This window comes from Malania oleifera, chromosome 7 (assembly GCF_029873635.1).
Source record: "Malania oleifera isolate guangnan ecotype guangnan chromosome 7, ASM2987363v1, whole genome shotgun sequence".
Lineage (NCBI taxonomy): Eukaryota > Viridiplantae > Streptophyta > Magnoliopsida > Santalales > Ximeniaceae > Malania > Malania oleifera.
Window position 1 is genome coordinate 58,929,779 of NC_080423.1, and position 17,063 is coordinate 58,946,841.

Below are 17,063 nucleotides of genomic sequence, written 5' to 3' on the forward strand. Positions count from 1 at the left end.
CAAATTTGCATTACTTCTCAAAAGTTTTTCTAAATTTATTCATCAATCATATACTGGTCATCTTCAACCAGGTAAACTCCTTTGTCAATGTCCTAATTACATAGATCTAAAGCTGTCAGTCAGGTTTAAAGTAGATCTAAAGCTGTAAGTCAAGTTTAAAGCTACCAAATACTAATCAAGCCTACTCATAAGTCACAACTAAATTGGAAACAAAAAAACTAAATCCAACACATTTCATATGTTGCAATCTAGTTTAGTAAGCCTTTCAAAACCCAAACTGTTGAAATCCCGAGTATCCTTGGGTATATTGAGTAAATTAGGGAAGTAGTAAATGTAGAAGATTGTATATTATTCTGTAGAAAGATTGTTTACTTATTTAGAATCTTTGATTGTATTATATATTGTAAGATTGGGATGTACAAAATATTCAATTGAAGAAATACAGAAATTGAATTTTGTCTTCATGGTATCAGAGCTAGGGTTTCTAAACCTTAGCTAACTATGGCTAGCGGCACCGTCAACAGCAGAGGATCGATTTCCTCTAAAAATATCGATGGCGACTCGGAAGCCACATCCATTGGGGGTTCGAATGGGCTAGAAAACTCAGCCTTTCCATTCGTAGTGGAGAAATTAAACGGAAAAAATTTCTGTGAGTGGGCTCAATCCATCAAATTGGTGATTGAAGGAAAAGGGAGGTCAAGATATCTTACCGGCGAAAGGAAGAAACCAGCCTCTACTGATGTTGCAGCCCTGCAGAAATGGAGGTCCGAAAACTCCATGTCTACTGCTTGGCTCGTAAACTCGATGAAGCCGTCAATCAGGAAGATCTACTTGTTCTTGCCAACGGCAAAGGACGTCTGGGATGCTATTTGTGAGACGTATTCTGACATCAAAAGTTACTCTCAGATCTTCGAGATAAAGACCTGACTGTGGCAAATGAGGCAAGGCGAGACAGACGTTACCGATTACTTCATGGAGATGACCCATCTCTGGTAGGAGCTCGATCTGAGCATTGAGGAGGAGGAATGCTCTGGCGACAGCACACACTACAAAAGACGACTCAAGAACAAACAGGTATTCGAGTTCTTGGCCGGCCTCAACCGTGATCTGGACGATGTGTGAGGAAGAATCCTTGGCCGACGACCCCGGCCATCGACTCGAGAGGTGTTTGCAGAAGTGAGGCGTGAGGTGAGCAAAAGACACGTGATGCTGAGACCACCGATGGGCCATATTGGGCCTGAAGTACCAACCCCGAATTCGAAATCAAATAGGCCTAAAGTCTCGGCCCTAATTTCAAAAGGCCCTGCAGGATTTGGGAAAAAATCATAGAAGGAAAAATTATGGTGCGAGCACCGTCATAAGCCAGGTCATTCAAAAGATACTTGCAAAAGATTCATGGAAAGCCTGCAGATTGGAAGCGGAGGCAATATCAAAAAAATCGTGGCTATCAGGCGACTACTGATAATTCAACTGAGAAATCCCAAGGCGAGAAAAATAACAATACCACTCCAAGTGGTGTATTCAGTCCAGAGCAGTTGGACCAGCTATATAAAATGTTTTCCCGATCAATTCAAACATCGGGTCAGTCTTCCACTAGTTCTTTAGGCGACCGAGGTAATTTTTTATCAGCCTTAAATTCTATATCCCATTACAAATCACCATGGATAATTAACTCGGGTGCCTTTGATCATATAACTGATTCTTATCAATTGTTCTCATCCTATTCACCATAAGCTGAAAACCTGAAAGTTAAAATTGCAGATGGATCTCTCTCACCAGTTGCAGGCAAAGGAAGTATTCGCATATCTGATTCTATAACTTTAAAAATTGTCCTACATAGTCCCTAAGTTATCTTGCAATTTGTTATCCATTAGCCAATTCACAAAAAATTTAATTGCTCTACTAAATTTGTTTCATCTCACTGTGTTTTCCAGGACCTATCATCGGGGAAGATGATAGGCAGTGCTAAGGCGTGTGAGGGACTCTACTACTTTGAAGAGGCAAATACGAGTGAACAATGTAATACTGTAATTTGTGATTCTGCATCTATTTCTAGAGATAGTAATCTTTTGTTATGGCATTCTAGGATGGATCATCAAAATTTTCAGTATTTAAGACGTTTATTTCCTTCTATTTGTTCAAATAAAACGTCTTCTGATTTTCAATGTGAAGTTTGTGAGCTTGCAAAGCACCAACGTAATTCTTTTCCAAAATCCACATACAAACCATCCCGCCCATTTACTATGACTCACAGTGATTTATGGGGGCCCTCACGCTCCCCTAATTGCACTAATACTGAATGATTTGTTACTTTTATTGATGATCATACTCGTATTTGTTGGGTTTACTTGTTGAAAGATAAAATTGAAGTCCGTTCTATTTTTGTCAGTTTTCACTCCATGATTCAAACACAATTCCAAACTCGCATTCAAATTTTACGTACTGATAATGGTACGGAATATTTTAATGATATCCTGGGACATTATCTTCAAGAAAATGGAATTGTTCATCTGAGTTCTTGTGTGGATATCCTTTAACAAAATGGGCTTGCTGGACGAAAAAATAGACATATAATTGAAGTAGCTCGGACATCGATGTTCACTACAAATATGAAAAACTATTTTTGGGGAGATGCTATCTTAACAGCTACAAATCTCATTAATCGAATGACGAGCCGAGTTCTTTCTTTTGCCACTCCTCTCTAGAAATTCCAGGAACATTTTTCTACCTCTCGACTCCACTCCAATCTCTCTCTGAAAATCTTTGGATGTACCGCATTTGTTCATGTTCATGCTCACAATCGGGATAAATTGGAACCTTGTGCCATTAAATGCGTCTTTATCGGTTATTCTCCTACCTAGAAAGGCTACAAATGTTATGACCCTATCCCAAAAAATATGCTTGTCAGCCTTGATGTCATGTTCTTTGAATCTACTCCTTATTTCACAACGCCCTCTCTTCAGGGGGAAAAGTGGAGTGAAGATCGGTTCTTTGATTTCTCTACTATTGAATCTGTGCCATCTAATGAGTCTCCTATTGCATCATTCCCCAACCCATCTATTGAGTCTCCCATTGCATCATGTCCTGACTTGTCATATACAAATGATCACTTAAACTCAGGGGGAGATGCATAAAAACAAAAGGAAATACTTGTTTACTCAAGAAAACCAAAAACAAAGAACAGGGAGAATCTCATACCTGAGGCACCAAAAGAGTTGGAACCGGTGATAGCTCTGAGCAACCATGAGTCCATGCCCAGTCCCGGTCAGGTAATCAATGACCATGAGCTTTCTTCTGATAAGTCTGCACCTGATGACATCAATTTACCCATCGCAGTTAGAAAACAAACTAGGTAATGTACTATATCCGTGGTCAAAATACATGTCCTATAAAACTCTGTCTACAGGGTATCGTACTTTTACCTCTAACCTTGACAGGATTAAAATTCCAAAGAATATTCAGGAAGCCTTGGAAATTCCTGAATGGAGGGAAGCCGTCATGGAAGAAATGGGGGCCCTAGAAAAAAATGGAACTTGGAATGTTATGAACTTGCCGAGAGGAAAGAAACCAATAGGCTGCAAATGGGTCTTCACAATGAAATATAAAACTGATGGGACAGGTGAATGATATAAAGCCAGACTCGTTGCAAAAGGGTTTACACATACTTATGGCATTGACTGCACAGAGACATTTGCACCGGTGGCAAAATTGAACACAGTTCGGGTACTCCTATCCTTGGTAGCTAACTTAGACTGGCACAGAGCGTGGTTCGACAAATTTGCAAAAGTGATTAAAAATCAGGGATATCGACAAGGACAATCAGATCACACTATGCTCTTCCAACAGTCTGAAAGTGGTAAGAAAACAATTATGATAGCATATGTTGATGATATAATCCTAACTGGAGATGATACAGTGGAGATAGAAAGATTTAAGAAAGTCCTAGCTGTTGAGTTTGAAGTTAAAGACTTGGGACAAATGCGGTACTTCTAAGGAATGGAAATTGCTAGATCAAAAAAGGGTATCAGTGTCTCTCAGCAAAAGTATATTCTTGATCTCCTAACCAAAACTGGCATGCTTGGTTGCAAACCTAGTGAAACTCCGATTGAAGCGGTAAAGAGGGTCGAAGAATGTGGGATACCAGTTGAAAAAGAAAGGTATCAGAGATTGGTTGGTAAACTAATTTACCTATCGCATACTAGACCTGACATTGCATTTGCGGTAAATGTGGTAAGCCAACACATGCATTCACCGAAAAAGACTCACCTAGATGTTGTGTATAAGATCCTCAGGTACCTCAAGGGTTCTCCGGGCAAAGGACTTTTCTTCAAAAAATGTGAAAGCAAGGAAGTAGAAATCTTCACAGATGCGGATTGGGCAGGATCAGCAGAAGACAGAAGGTCTACCATTGGATATTGCACCTTTGTATGGGGAAATTTGGTAACTTAGAGGAGCAAAAAACAGAATGTAGTGGCTCGAAGCAGCGCTGAAGCCAAATTCAGAGCAGTTGCACAAGGAATATGTGAAGGACTGTGGTTACGGAAACTCTTGGAGAGTTACAAATTCATGTGAAATTCCCTATCAAACTCTATTGTGACAACAAAGCAGGCATCAATATCTCTCTCAATCTAGTTCAACATGACAAGACTAAACATGTGGAAGTAGATCGACATTTTATCAAAGAGAAGGTTGAAGAAGGAACCATCCGTATGACTTATGTACCTACCAAGGAACAAACTAAAGACATCTTTACTAAAGGGTTAACACGACAGAACTTTGATGATTTCATTGGCAAGTTGGATATGATTAATATTTATGATCCAGCTTGAGGGGGAGTGTTCAAATCCCGAGTATCCTTGGGCATATTGAGTAAATTAGGAAAGTAGTAAATGTAGAAGATTGTATATTATTTTGTAGGAAGATTGTTTACTTATTTAGAATCTTTGATTGTATTATATATTGTAAGATTGGGATGTACAAAATATTCAATTGAAGAAATACAGAAATTGAATTGTGTCTTCACAAACAATTCACTAAAACATCTAGACCATTTTTATTTCCAAGGACACAAAAATATAACGTGAAGAGAATATAAAAAATTCATAATATTCTTGGACAGCTCAATGTAAGTGAAATATTGCCATTTGAAAAAAATATTTTAATGCGTTTGGATTTGATGGCTATTTGAATAGAATATTAAAAATATATTTAAAAAAATTCTGGTTTGCATTTTTATTGGCAACTCTGAATGAAACCAAATTCCTTGTTTACAGGATGAAAATTTTTTTATATGCAGGTTTAAATTTATGGAGGTGATCAAATTCATCTGGATTATGCCTGCATGTAGTAATGGATAACTGTGGCCTTAGTATGATTTGTAATAATCTTCCACGAAAATCAATCTCCAGATTTGGTCAATACTGCTATCTAAAGCCTTTAAATAATTTAGTGGGCTCTTGCTCTGCCAAGCCCATAATTCAATAAGATAGTCCCCTCATGGAGGTCACGCATGCAAATTATGCTATTGGTAATGGTACTATGGTGGAATCCATTTGATCCATAAATTCATATTTCTTTGTAAAAGATTTTAAAATAAAACTTGATGTCAAACAAAATACGGATAATACAGATTTTATATCTTAGCAGAAGCCTTACATTTGGTAAGTGTAATTGGAGACAAGTAATCTAACAAGCATAAATTGACCTTCAGTTATGTGACGTGCATTATTGCATATCTTTAAGGTATTCATATGTGTCAAGCCTATCAAAGCAGTCCAATACAATAGCTTGTGTATGGATAATATACCCACATTAACTTAGACAGTTTGATGCTTCTCTGAGTATAATATAAATGGTATGCGAACAACATAACAACCCCATTGGCTCCAATTACTATAGTACAAAAAGAAGTATCACTAGACTAATCTATGCAATGGTAATAGCCTCAATCAAAGAATTACCCAAACAAGTTCATTATGTTGTCTTTGAAGTATAATCATTCTGATCTTTTCCTTCCTGAGCAAGTTCATCTGTTGTTTTTTGAAGATTGTCAAAACAAGACGCCCATCTTGCAGGGTGCACCCAAAAGGATATCATGAAAAATGCCAGTTTCCTACAAGAAGAATCTAGTTGTATTTCTTGAATTACTTAGCATTCAGTGATAATTGTCGACTAAAACTAGGTAATGTGTCATGAGGTGACAATGTAAGAGGATAACAAAGGGAGATAATAACCCTAAAGATTACTATTGTTACCCTATAGTAATTCTCCAAGGATTAGTATTGTAAAATTGAATTCTTTGAGTAAATGCTTGTATGTTGCCTTATTGGTTGAATAACGTATATAGGCCCTTTCATACATGTTCCTACTATAGGGTGTCCTACTGCTCAATGAATGTTTGTTATGCTTACGACTCTTGCCATTATGAATGTGTGGGTGAGTGTAATATTACTCTTTAAGTGTTACCACTCTGATTCAAGTGACTTAAGGCTCATGCTTGTATGCTTGAACAAGTGAACATTGGCCAACTTGGTTGAAGGAGATCTCTAATACCAACTATCACAGGCACGTGTCTTGACACTAGGAAGGATCATGTGGCACTTGCCGAGAGCTCTTCCCCAACTAAGTCAGCAAATATTCACTCGTCCAATCTTTCAAGCATGAGCATCACATAAGTCATCTGAACCACAGTTTTAACGAGAGTAATATATTATATGCCACCATGAATTCACATGGGAAGAATCATGAACATAAAAAACATTCATTAAGAAGCAATGAACAAAATAAACAAGCAGCATTGTACACATGTATAGAAGGATTTGCTTATTCAACCAATAAGGCAGTAGTACAAGCCTTTTCTCAAAGATTTCAAGTTTACAAATCCACAGTGAACAACATATAGGGTAACAAATCCCTAAAGAGACATGTAGGTCCCCCATTATCCCCTCAAACGGCCCAAGAGAAAGAGCTCCTAGCCATGGCACCACTGGGTTTTGTTGTAAAAACCAATTATGTGGCAGCCATTCACTTCTTATTGCAGCAAGATTAAGCTCAAAAGAGACTAGTTGGCAAGAACAATCAGTAGAAGTTGATTTTTACTTTGGCTACAAGGCTACCAATCAAGTGTCGGATGTCTTAAGTAGAAAAACTAAGGGGTGTGTTTGTTATCATTGATGTTTTCCATTTTCTGTTTCTATTTCTGCATAGTGAAGAAATAGAGTATAAAAATGCATTTGTTTATGTTTGCCGTTTTCTGTTTTTGTTGTCAGTTTCCAGCTGTTTGCAAAAAAATTGAAAACCAAATTTTATGGTTTTCAATTGTTTTAGAAACCTGTTGCAAGAAATTTTAATATCTAGAAATAGTCCTTTTAGGTTAAATCATTCATTTTATACACTTCTAAATTAAAATAAAAATAAAATGATCATATGAATTTAAATATAATTAAAAATAAAAATATACATAAATTTCAATAATAATAATAATAATAATAAAGCCAATTACAAAATATTTTTACTACTTTTCAATTTTCATTTCCAATAAAAATTTTATTGTAAAGTAAGTTTTGAAAATATAACAATTAAGTAAAATAATTCGAGACTTGGGAGCAGCCTCTCCAAAAATGGGGGTAAGGCTTGCCGACATCCACCTCTCCCAGACCCCACTCAAAGTGGGAGCCTTGTGCACTAGGTACGGTCTTTTTTTTATTTTTTAACGTATATAATTTTGCAATTTTATTATTTTAAACATATTTTTATAATATTATTAGATTTAAAGATGAAAATAAGCATTTTTTAATTATTTTTAGTTTTATAAATATTAACCAAACAGTGTGTTGGTATTTAGTTTTTAGTTTTTGTTTCTAGATTTTGCTTTTGGTTTTTTGTTTTTGTTTCTATAATTTTGACAGTGGTACCAAACGGCGCTTGAGCTAGGAGCACTAAAGCCTACTAGTCATTTGTTAGTGTTACCAGTCCTACTTGTCCATCAGAAAGCTCATCTGCAAACACTTGGTTGCTACCAAGTCTAGGCATTGATAAAACTAGTCAAGGAAGGGAAAATTTCAAGTTATAAATGGAAAATGATATTTGATGACAAAAGGGCAACAATTGTGTGCATGGTCTTGAAACCTACATTGGACCACCAATCCAACCTGGTCAAACCGGAACTAGCCACTGCACAGGTCTGAGTATGCCAAAGAACCAAAATTTCTACAAACCAGCATCGACTCAGTCCAACTTGGGTCACTCGGACTGAACCAGCCAATCTTTGTGAGTCAACTAGGTTGACCCAGCTGCTTATATATAATTAAAAAAAAAAAAAAAAAGGAGGCACGATGTTCCCAGTAGGAACTAAGCCCCTAACCCAGGGGAAGAGAGGCATTTACCACTACACCAGCAATGCTTCTATGCTTTGGTTAAACGAGTATATTTATATATCGTATATATCTCAATACATGCATACATATACATATATCTAAATGCGTGCGCGCGTGTGTATAGTAACATACATATGTAATATAAATTGCATATCCAATTGAACGTGTGTGTATAATATACACACACACGTACATATATTACACATAAATACATACATACATACAAACATAAAAATATACATCGTTTAGCAAAAAAAAAAAACTCTTCAAAATTAACCGAGTAACCTTAATATATCCTTAGATTTGGATTTGTCTAAATTTGGGTAAAAGAATGATACACAAAATTTGGATTAAGTTTCATCCACATTCATAAGAATTTAGATATATGAGGCAAAGGCACAACACAAAAAACTTAAAGTAATTTTAATTGGATCAAATAATCTCTTAGTCTTGCACTATATTTAATTCCTTTTAATAGTAATAATAATTAATATTATCATCACCACCATAAAATTCTCTTTGTAATACAAATACACACACACACATACACACATATATATGTATCACCGGTCCGACGATCAAGCTGATCCACTGACCAGTCCGACCGAGCCAATGGCTTTATTGAGTCGGTCACCAATCCGGTTTTTCAAAACCATGATTGTATGTGCCTAAAGCTAGGAACTTATGGATAATGCTATTGAAGGAGTGTCGTGATGCCTCATGTGCAGGTCATCCAAGATAGCGATAAACATATGCCTTTATTAAACAAGGATATTATTGGCCCGAAGAATGAAGTGAGGTATCGAATTGTTTGATTCGTCAGCTAGATAAATTTGAGAGAAAGAAGACTCCAAGATTGTTGGGAGCCTTTGCCAATACCTACAAGGCTGTGGGAGACTATTTCCTTCAATTTCATCACCTCACTTCCACAAGTTGAGGACTATGATGCAATTTTAGTAGTGATTGACAATTTTTTTTTTTATGCAAGTCTATAATCTTTATTTAATTTTGTGTTCATACCAAGTGTTGTTATTTGTTGATGCTAGGAATATTTCTGTAATTTCCGAATTTTGGGGTTCATTTTGGTCAATTTAGCTTTTGGGAGTCATTTTGTAATGTTCAAGGGGTACTTCTGTGGAGAGTATTTTTTAGTAGGGCTTTAGAAAATTAGTTTTTAGAGGGGTATATGTGCAAAATGGGAATTAGCTTCTCTTTGGAACCTTGGGATTGGTATAAGTAGGAGCCTTCAACCACTTTTTTAGGAAATTTTTTGCTTTTATCTTTTAGAAGATTTTTGTATATAGCGCTGAGAAGGGTTGTTAGCAAATGGGTTTAAAAGGGTAAAAATATTTTGGTATCATATTCGATTTAGGAGGTGGATCTAAGACCTTTTGGCTCTAAGGAAAGGAGATTGAATGATTCGAGTCCCTTTTCTAGCAACTAGATGGGTTAAGGCTGTGGTTTCTTCTATCAATTATAGGGGACGAAAGGGAGTTGGGAAAGGAGGGAAACGAGTGAAATTATGAAACTTTCCAGTTAGATTGTTAGAGGTCTGGTAGACCTTATAGAAAAGGGGATAATAAAAGAGATCCTACTTAGATATTCTTCTGATATTGTTTTGATTCAAGAGACTAAGCTTGAGAATGTTGATGGGGTCTTGTTAGAGGGATTTGGGAAGGACATAACAAAGATTGGGCCTTTGTACCTTCTCAAGGGTCAGCAAGTGGTCTTTTGGTGTTATGGGACACTTTATTGCTATAGTGGATAGTCTAGCAGGATTTTTCTCTTTTTCCATCTTAGCAAAAGAGAAAGGCCAAGGATAATGGTGGGTATCATTGGTATATGGTCCTTCTAGACCAACACAATGGAGCTCTTCTTGGGATGCACTTTGTCATGTATTTGTCTTTTGTGCTCTTAATTGGATGGTCGAGGTGATTTTAATGCTAAGATGTTTCCACAAGAGGAGAAAGGGGGTGATAGAGTTATTACTACTATGCTGAGTTTTGATTCCCTTATTAGGGATTGTGGTTTGAGAGATTTCCCCCATGATAATGCTAACTTTACATGGTCGGTGGGAGGTTCTAGAGTGGGCAAGTAAGCTAAAAAAATTCCTTTTCTATACAGAGTGGGGAGGATGAGTTCCCTAATCTCTCTCAATTTGCTTTACCAAGGCCCACTTCTAACCACTTTCCTATTATGTTGAAATCGAGGCAGGTTTCTCGGGGTCCTACTTCTTTCAAGTTTGAAATATGTGGTTGGATCATGATTCCTTTCAACCCTTAGTTAGATGAGGATGTGGAAGGAGGGGGGGGGGGGGGCAGGTTTTAGATTCATGAAAAAATTGAAGAGGTTAAAAGAGATGTTGAAAGAACGGAATAGGGAGGTGTTCGGAGGAAGAGAAGGGAAGAGTATCTTTGAAGAATGAATAGGAGGAAGTGATTTTCAAGGAAATGAGACGTTGGAGGAAGAAGATGAAGTTTAAATGGATCAAAGATGGTGATTGTTGTCGCGACGTCACAGGAAAATGAGGAAGAATTGTAGTTCTAGATTTTTTCATAGGATGGCTAATGGGAAAATGAGGAAGAATTTGATTAGGGAGTTCGAAGTGGATAAGGGAGTCATTATCTCATATCAAAGTCAAATGTATTCTGAAATCACTGATTTTTATTCTAATTTGTATTCCGAGGAGTATGATAGTAGACTAATGGTTGAAGGTTTAGATTGGGACCCTTTGGTGATGAGGTAGTTTGGTCGAAGAGACCTTTTGAGGAAGAGGAAGTGAGGGCCACGATTTTTGGGATGGAGAGGGATAAAGCTCCAAAACATGATAGATTTAATATGGCTTTCTTCCAAGATTGTTAGGAGGTCGTTAAGGCTAACTTGCTTAAGGTTTTTAATGAATTTTATGGGAATGGGATTTTAAGCAAGAGTATCAACTCCACTTTCATAACTCAGTTCCGAAGAAGAGTAAATCCATAAAGATGTCATACTATAGACCTATTAGCTTAGTAGAGTTTTAGCTAATAGGCTGAGTGCAGTGCTTGATAGAACTATCTCTAAGGCCCAGAGTGCGCATGTCAGAGGTAAGCAAATTGTGGATGCCGTTTTGGTTGCCAATGAGGTTGTTGAGGATATTTAGAGAAGGAAGAAGAAGGGAATTAATTTTAGGTTGGATTCTGAGAAATCTTATGATAGAGTAAAATGGAATTTCCTGGATAAATTTTTGTGAGGAAGGGGTTTGGTGAGAGATGGCGGCATTGGATTAGAGGTGGTTTGCATAATGTGAGCTACTCTATTTTAGTGAATGATGAGTCTTAATCTTGGTTTAAGGATTTGAAAGGGATTAAGCAAGGTGATCCTCTTTCCTTGTTTTTGTTTGTTTTGGAGGCTGATATTTTGCATGGGATGGTGGATAGGGTAGTGTATAAAGGTTTAGTGGAAGGATTGAAGGTGGGGAGACAGGGGGTCAAGGTGTCACACATTCAATTTTCCAATGATACCATATTCTTTTTAGAGGATCATAGACCTTCCTTTATGAATATTTTGGGTCTCCTTCACATTTTCGAGAAGGTTTTTTGGCTTAAGATTAATATGGAGAAGAGCGGTATTGCAACTATTTATATGCTTGTCATGAGTGTTAGGGAGTTGTCTACGGAGGTCGAATGTAGTGTTTTGAATTGGGCGCTATCCTATCTAGGGGTTCCTTTTGGGGGTAACCTAGCTCTGTCAGCTTTTGAGATCCTATTGTGGAAAGATGATTTTTTTCTCGTAGTGGTAGAATTATGCTCACCCAAGCTTGTTTTTCTAGTATCCCTTTATACTTTCTTTCAATTTTTAAGATTCCGGTGGGCGTTGCTAGCAAGATTAAGAAGACACTGAGAGACTTCTGGTGGTTAGGGTGAGGGGCTTTTAGGGATCATTTGGTAAGTTCGGAAATGGTGGGTAGGTCTAAACAAGAGGGTGGTTTGGGTATTGGAAACTTGTGTCTTAAAAACACAGCTCTTTCAGCTAAATGGCTTTGGCGACTTCCGCTTGAAAATTCTTCCCTATGGCATTTAGTTGTTAAAAGTAAGTATGGATTAGATAAGAATGGGTAGGATACTAATTTGAGATTTAGATGTTCTTCAGAGGATCTATGGAAAGATATCTCTTAGAGTTATCCCTTCTTCATTCCCCACCTTAAACTCCTGTGGGAAAAGGTAGTAATATCCATTTTTGGAAATATCCCTGGTTGGGCATGCAATTTTGTCCACCTCATTTCCATGCCTTTTTTCTTGAGCTCAGGGCAGGATGGTACAATTTCTTCTTTTGTTGTTGATCCAAGTGGTCCTTTGCCTTCTTGGGATTTCCACTTTCTTAGATCGTTAAAAGATAGGGAGATAGTAGAGCTATCCTCTTTGCTAGTCTTGCTAAATAACTGTCATTTTTCTCTAAAGGAGGATAGTTGGTCTTGGTCTTTGGATCCTTCTAGGGTTTACTCTTGCAAGTCTTTTTATGATTTTCTAAATAGGTCTAATTTATTTTTTCCTCCCTAGAGATCCATTTGGAGGGCCAAAAAGGTCCCCTTTTCAAAAATCAAGGCTTTAATCTAGTTGGTTGCACTTGATAGAATTAATACCGATAACTTGCTGCAAGTTAGGAGACCTTTGAAGGCTCTATCTCTAGATGTCTGTGTTCTTTGTTTTAATTGTTCAGAATCTGCATTGCATTTATTCATTCATTGTTATTATGCTTGGAGGGTATGGAATAAGCTATTTGGTATTTAAGGTGAATGTTGGGTGAGTTTAGAGAGAGTGGAGGACCTTTAGGAAGTTTCTTTTGTTGGTTTTGACAAGAAAAAGGAAAGGGAAGCGCTCTGGAAATGTTCTTTTTTTTGCAGTCTTTTGGGGGTTGTGGGTGGAGCATAATGCATGTATTTTCTAGGGAAGAAGTTGCCACATTCGATGGATTGGGAAAAGGTCCATTATTTTGCTTCACTTTGGTGTGTGGAGCAGGGGAATTTTAAGGGCGTGAGCTTTTCTGATATTCAACGCAACTGGTGTTTATGTGTTGTATACTTGTATTAGGTCGGCTGTCACTGTTCTAAAACAATGCCAAAACAGCTAGTTGTTAAGACGTAGTGTGGATTTGAGGTGTTTGCACTCTTAACTTAAAATAAAGGTTGATTTAGCCTTGGGCTTGATATATCTAGATTGTTTTCATAATTCTCTACGATGTATCATCTTGTATTGGGTACTGGTATGAGATACAGCTGTTGTGCCTGGAAATTGCCCTATTTGCTGGACTAAAATTCACAGGAGTAATTTATTTATTATTTTGACGACTTAGAAGTTATTTTGAGTCAAAGAAGATTGCTGAAAATACTATTTTGAATCTCAGTCTTTATTTGTGATTTTTCCTCTATTCCTGTATTTGCCTCAAATTGTAATCAAAGCAGCTCCTCGGCCATTTTTCTACCAAGTCCTTTGATTTTGTTTCTTAGATTTATGTGCTGGTATTTTATTCAAGTTTCAATCATTAAATATGGATGCCCACCTAAATTTCAAAGATAAAGTATTCCAGAGGTCAAGGAAACCCTTGGTTATTGCGCTAGAAGGAAGACCAGGGAGAATAATCAGTAATATGGCAGTAGCATCTCTAAAGAAGAGCACATGACAGATTGTGAAAATATTCAGATAAAGGATGATTGCCTGCAAAACACTTGTTTTAGAACAACATGCCCAGCAGGAAGAAAGCTTTTTAAGTTAGTAGTTAACAACAAAAGCTGCAAAAACCTACTTGCTGAAATAATGGTGGAAAAATTGAAGTTTGAAGTGTTGGAGCACCCACAGCAGTATCACATTCATTGGTCCAATAAAGGGCAGGAAGTATTCATGACAGCCAGATGCATGATCAATTTTTCCATTCTAACAGCCAGAAGAGGTCGTCAAACCTAGAGTGGATTTGAGTTGTTTGCAAATGTAACTTAAAATAGTGGTTAGCAGTTTTCGTAATTCTCTGCAAAGTATCATCTTGTATTCAGCACTGATATGAGGATAAATTTGCTGTTGTTCCTAGAAGTTGCCCTATTTGCTGGATTGAAATTCACAGCAGTAATCTCTTTATTATTTTGGGGATACATTGAGTCAAAGAAGGTTGTTAAAATACTATTCCGAAATTTCAATCTTTATTTGTAATTTTCTTCTCTTCCTACACCTATTTTTGCATCATTTTCCAAGTAAGAGACTTTTGCCTCAGTTTAAAAGCCTTGTTCCACAGAGAAAACAGCTCAGTAATCCTTGTAGTAGTGCCAGAGAGCCTCATCAGTGACAAAGATGTGAGATTCACAGAGGTATTTTGGAGTGAACTCTTTTGTCAAATGGGATTGAGCCTCAATCTCTCCACAAGCTACCATCCTTAGACTGACAACCGGACAAAATGCATTAATGGGTTGTTGGAAGAATGTTGTGAAATATGGCTCGTATTCTAAAGGAAAGCATGAAGGAAATCAGGGTGCAGCGGTGCAAACCGTCGAAGGTTTGGTGGCAGTGTTCTATTTTTCCTGAAACTGTCAATGGTTTGGCTCAGGATGCCCAGCGCAGATTTCAAATTTTGAATAAATGGACGTTAATACAATTGGGTTTCAAGGGTAAACCTTCGAGGAGGCTTATATAAACATAGTATATGTTGTATATGGTGAGTCAAGTGTGGTTGAGAGGATTCTTGTACTGTTCTTGTAATTTATACAAGAAGATAGTGAATCCTTTCTGTTTGCTTCCGTGGATATAGGCATTGCTAAACCATGTAATTCCTAGTGTCATTGTTATTATTGCTTTATTTACTTGCTGTGGTTGTGGAATTGTGAAATTAGAATATGTTTCTGTATTTCTTGAATAACTTTGTACAAGCCAATACACAATATTTATAATACAATCAGGAATTCTAAATATGGAAACAATCTCCCAAAAAAAATCTCTCTCAATAATATACAATCCTCTACATATATACGTCCCTAAATTACTCCAAGATACTCGAGATTTCTACACTCCCCCTCAATTTAGATCATAGATATTAATCATATCTAACTTGCAAATGAAATCATCAAAACTCTGTCGGGCTTACCCTTTGGTAAAGATGTTTGTTGTTTGTTCCTTGGTAGGTACATAAGTCATACAGATGGTTCCTTTTCAAACCTTCTCTTTGATAAAATGTCGGTCCACTTCTATATGCTTAGTCCTGTTATGTTGAATTGGATTGAGAGAGATATTGATGGCTGCTTTATTTTCATAATAGAGTTTGATAGGGAATTTCACCGGGATCTATAATTCTTCCAAGAGTTTCCATAACCACAACTCTTCACATATCCCTTGTGCAACTGCCATGAATTCAGCTTTAGCACTACTTCGAGCCACTACGTTCTGTTTTTTACTCCTCCAAGTCACCAAATTTCCCCATACAAAGGTGCAATATCCGGTGGTAGACCTTCTATCTTCCGCTAATCCCGCTCAATCCGCATCTGTGAAAATTTCTACTTCCTTGCTTTCACATTTCTTGAAGAAGAGTCCTTTGCCCGGAGAGCTCTTGAGGTACTTGAGGATCTTGTACACAACATCTAGGTGAGTCTTTTTTGATGAATGCATGTGTTGGCTTACCACACTTACCGCAAATGCAATGTCAAGTCTGGCATGTGATAGATAGATTAGTTTACCAACCAATCTCTGATACCTCTCTTTTGCAACTGGTATTCCGCAGTCTTCGACCCTCTTTACTGCTTCAATTGGGGTTTCACTAGGTTTGCATCCAAGCATGCAAGTTTCGGTTAGGAGATCAAGGATATACTTTAACTGAGAGACACTGATACCCTTTTTTGATCTAGCAACTTTCATTCTCAAAAAGTACCGCATTTGTCCCAAGTCTTTAACTTCAAACTCAGCAGCTAGGACTTTCTTCAATCTTTCCATCTCCACTGTATCATCTCTAGTTAGGATTATATCATCAATATACACAATCAAAATTGTTTTCTTACCACTTTTAGACTGTTGGAAGAACATAGTGTGATCTGATTGCCCTTGTCGATATCCTTGGTTCTTTATCACCTTCGCAAATCTGTCGAATCATACTCTGGGAGATTACTTGAGTCCATACAGGGACTTCTTGAGTTTACATACTCTGTTTTCTTCATATTTCTTACTGAAACCTAGTGGTATCGTCATGTAGACTTCTTCTTCTAACTCGCCATTTCGAAATGCATTCTTAATGTCGAGTTGCTGTAGTGGCCAATCTAAGTTGGCTACCAAGGAGAGGAGGACCCGAATTGTATTCAATTTTGCCACTCGTGCAAATGTCTCCGTGTAGTCAATGTCATAGGTCTATGTAAACCCTTTTGCAACGAGTCGGGCTTTATACCGTTCAACTGTCTCATCAGCTTTATATTTCATTGTGAAGACCTTTTTGCAGCCTACTGACTTCTTCCCTCTCGACAAATTCATAACTTCCCAAGTTCCATTTTTTTCCAGGGCACACATTTCCTCCATGATAGCTTCCCTCCATTCAGGAATCTACAGGGCTTTCTGGATATTCTTTGGAATTTTTATCCTGTCAAGGTTAGAGGTAAAAGCACGATACCCTGTAGATAGAGTTTTATAAGACATGTATTTTGTCTAGCGATATAGAGTACATGACCTAGTTTGTTTTCTGACTGCAATGGGT

At 37.3% G+C, this 17,063-nt stretch overlaps 1 protein-coding gene across 3 annotated transcripts in view; it reads right to left on the minus strand.

Annotated features, from left to right (window-relative positions):
• The window catches only part of LOC131160336 (probable 3-hydroxyisobutyrate dehydrogenase, mitochondrial), a 126,355-nt gene that overhangs the window by 58,213 nt on the left and 51,079 nt on the right, over positions 1-17,063 (minus strand). The gene's annotated exons all lie outside the window — the stretch shown is intronic.